Consider the following 4,319-nt stretch of genomic DNA (forward strand, 5'->3'; position numbering starts at 1 on the left):
AGCACCTCGTGGAGAACATAGAGCTTACTGTTAGATTTTATTATTATTAATATAATGATAAATGGAAGCGCTTGTATTTAGGTATGCGTTAAGGGGCTAACTTCATGTGTAGAAGTGGGTTTTAAGTGGCGGCAGACTGGCCACCACTTCGGCAGGACCAGGTTGGTTTTTCTCTGGTGTAACTGGAAAGGTGATGGAGTTCAAGGCAGATTGGTTTGCAGCCCAGTTCTGTAATGTACTAGCAGAGTGACCTTGGGTCGTTTAGATGACACTGGAGCCTCATTGTGTCATCTATAGGATGGGGTAATCATGCTCACGACGCAGTGCTCTTGGAAGGCACTGTGTTCAGTGATGGGGAGTGGTAATGACCTCACACAGTAAATAGTTGTTGGCATAATTAATTTTCACACAAGCCTTTAAGGAGGTTTCATGATTACTCCTGGTTTAAATACAAGGAAAGGATTTTGTAACAGTGTATGGTTTGTCTGGTGATAGCTACACTTAGAGGGGGCATAGCGTAATGTAGTCGTCCGTTGGCTAAGTTGTATACCTGAAACTAATATAACATTTGTGTGTCAACTGTACTTCAATTTAAAAAACAGATAAGTACAAGAAAACTGAGGATAAGATCAGGTAATTGCCCAAGGTCACACAGGTAGCAGAGCCTAAATACGAACTCAAACTGTCTTTATTTTTATTTTATTTTATTTATTTATTTTATATAAACCTCTGACCAGGTTTATTAAACATAACAAAATTCTATGTACAAAGTAACCTGGTCCTGCCGCTTCAAAACATGATCCTTTCCTACTAATATTTTGATAAATCTGTCTGAGTGTTAAACGCAGCTTACTCTAAAATTAATGGAGGGCGCCTGGGTGGCTCAGATGGTAAAGTGTCTGCTTCCAGTGCAGGTCATGATCCCAGGGTCCTGGGATCGAGTCCCATATTGGGCTCCCTGCTCAGGGGGGAGCCTGCTTCTCCCTCTGCCTCTCTCTCTGTCTCTGATGAATAAATAAATAAAATCTACAAAATTAATGGAAAAGTGCCCACTGTACACTAAATAAATGTCCTAACTACTGGAGCTTTAATACTTCTATGATACAACTAACATAGGTAGGATTAAGCCCGTGTGACAGGCTGCTGGAGAACTGATATGAGGCCATTTTGGGCACTGCTGCTGGGATGCTGTCAAGTTTTTGGATTCTAATGTTCCCATTATCTGATTCTAGACGCACCACAGGAATATCAGTGGGCTCTGAGGTCTGCTTAGCTGCTTGCTGGGCTAGAACCGATATCACCCCTGCATGCGCATCTGATCGGCTCCCATGGCAGCCCAGAGTCCTTGGGAATCTGAGCACAGGGCTCTGACAATGGATGGATTCTTCTTTGTGTCCTCCAAGTGCTGTTCCAAGGTGGCCTCCATCCCGTCCAACCCCACACCCCTTTGGCCTAAACCCAGACTGTCTTTAAAGGCCACTCCCTTCACCACTAAGCAACAGTCAGGGTAAAGGCGCCATGTGGAGATGATCTGAGGATGCTCACTAGTGAACTAGATTTGGGAGGAGATGCGAATCACAAAGGTAAACAACATCTATTTGGAGAGGAAAGCCTTTTTTCTTAATTTTCTTGATTCGTATTTCTGAGGGGCTGTAATTTGTTAAATTTTTCTATATACACATAGTAAGCATCTAATAACATTTGTGTGCTGAGTCAGTATCCAGTTTGGGATTAACATACGTTCCTAGAATAAGGGGACTAAGGCACCACCCCTGCCTCGGGCAGTGGGCAGTTACTGGGGGGGAACAACACACAATTGCACTGCAGGGACACAAGCTTTAGAGTCCAGGGTTGGAGTGCTAGGCCTGCTGGGTGCTGGGGGTGGGTGGGGGTGGTCGTGGTCCTGGTGGAAAGGGGCGGGGGGGGGGCGGGAAGGGGAAGTGAAGAGGGGTGGCTGGAGCAGCTTTCCCCTCACGGTTGTCTCTAGAGGTGAGTACTGGAAGTTTAGGAGGGCCCCACATGATGGTGAGATGAAGACCCTCCCACACCAGAGGCTGCAAAGTGGCAGCTCCCTTTGGGTCCTCAGATATGTTTTGATTATTCACAACTATAAGCCAACGTTTAGAAATTGGGAGCTTTCACACAAATAAGATGATTTCTGGCTTTTCTAGAAAACTTGGAAGCTCTAGAAGGCCCTGGGCCCACCTTCCAGCCTGACCTCAATTGCTAGGCCAGGGTAGGGGACACCCTGAGTGGGCCAGCTCTCTTGCACTATGCCTAGCAACTGAGTTTCCTACCCCTCTCTAACCCAGGGCCTGAGAAGAAAGGAGACAACATGGGATTTGTGCTGGCAGCTGTTTGTAGTTGCTCGGATATTAAATTTTCTGACATAGAGCTTCAGAAGAGGGGCCAAGCAAAGTGATTAAAAATCCTAATGGATTTATACATGGCCAGCTGATTATATTAAATGACAACAGGAAGAATGGCAATAGTAAGAATGATTTCCTTTCTCTTTGATTAACTTTTCAGCTCAGAGGACGGGAGTTTCTTTTACCTTAATTTATCGAAGGCATAAATGTGAATTTTGAATACTTTAAAATAATAATCCTCAAGGTTTGCTGTTTTTAAAAATACCAAGTCCCAGGCCGTATCCCAGTCCAATGATATGACACCCAAGCATTCAAAGAGTTTTTTAAAAAACTCCCCAGGTGAGTCTGTTGAGCACCTAGTCTTAGTTTTGAGAATTAGAGGTCTGGTGCCTGCTTTTTTCTCTTAGTGTCCCTGGAGCCTGGCTCATTTCCAGCACCTTAAGAGTCAGTGGCAATGCTGTCTTTCAGAACACCAGTTTCCAGACTGCTGGAAAGAAGTCCACACGTATTGGTCCCTCTGATTCAGAGGAAAGCCCAATTCGAAACCCTAGGGAAAAGCAACTTCTCTGCATGTTGAAGAGGATTGTTGCTTTTTGGCACCTGGAGCATTTTTACCTGAGGGTTCTGACAATTTAAATAATTGGTATGCTATAACTTAACTATTCTGGCTGACAGAAGTGTGGTTTTGCTGATGAGCTGTAAAAACATGTAACAAATAGGCTTCAGGCTAAAGATATCTGGAGAGAGAGAGATCGGGAGAGAGAGGAGGAAAGAAGAAAGGAAGGAAGACGGGCAGACAAAACAAGTAAGCTAGCTCTCTCATTTTATTCCATTGACTTGTGTAAAACATTTTAATCAGATTTCTTCCGTCAGGGTAGCAGCTTAGTGAATGTGGCCACATTTCCAGATGTCCAGGTTCTTTTGGGTGACTAACTTGTATAAAACTCGGCTAGTGTACACAGTAAATTATTTCAGTATAAACTAAAACAATTTCTCATAGAAGTGTACCTGTGAAAAAGAATTGCTGAAAAATATCCCCAGTTATCTAAACCCAATCTATATTTTTGACTAAAGCACTGAATTCTCTAGTCCCCAAAAGGAAATATCAGTGAAAATTGTAGCCTCTGCCTTCATATAAGTAAGCCATTGTAATAATACTTTTTGGCCAACGTACAAATGGATCATTGACTAAAAATGATGAAAAGGGAAGACTTCCTAAGCCCCCCCCGCCCCCGCCATAATCATTTCATGTCTTGGAGTTGAAGTATCTTTCTGTGAGACTTAAAACTGAAAGTACATGAGTTACAAATTTAGTGGCTCCAGCTTCTCTGCTAAGACAATGTTTGGATGCAAATCTTATTTCTGGGGCAGATCACATACTTGTTCGATACTTGAAGAAAATGAGTCAAGATAATGTCTTACATTGAGGAAACTTGGCAGTCGCTGGTTGACTGAAGAACTTTTAGAGCTAATCAGAATGTTGAGTTGTCTTCAGCTTTAAAAATGATTTTGTTTTAACATATGTTAGCTGAAGCAAAAAATAATACAGTAGGAGCTACGTGTCTATCAGAGTGACTGACAGATTGAAATTCTCTAGAAAAATAGATTATTTTCCCTCAAAGAGAGTAAAGTTTTGGTTTTCAAAGTCAATCAGAAAACTAATAATTTGGACAGGAAAGGAATCAGCTTCTCTTTTTGAGACAGTATATTTCTAATGATTTTTATGGAGACTATAATAAGGATCAAGAAACAAAAGCTTGATATGGACATGTTTTTAGCTAGCAGATTGAAAAGAAATAATGGCATGAAATAAAGTGGTTTTTTTTTAATACTGAAAAAATTCTCATTTCTTTTATATTGTCTGAAATAAAATCGATAAATGAAAAAAAATCTGTAATAGTTCAGTTTTCCAATACTAGCTATTATTTTGTGTGATTAAAACCTTATCAG

The 4,319-nt window shown here is 41.5% G+C and overlaps 1 pseudogene; it reads right to left on the reverse strand.

The window, feature by feature from the left end:
• Window positions 1-1,076: 1,076 nt before the first annotated feature.
• Window positions 1,077-1,426, reverse strand: LOC122910111 (annotated as a pseudogene).
• Between the last annotated feature and the right edge of the window lie 2,893 nt (window positions 1,427-4,319).

Source organism: Neovison vison, chromosome 6, assembly GCF_020171115.1.
Source record: "Neovison vison isolate M4711 chromosome 6, ASM_NN_V1, whole genome shotgun sequence".
Taxonomy (NCBI): Eukaryota; Metazoa; Chordata; class Mammalia; order Carnivora; family Mustelidae; genus Neogale; species Neogale vison.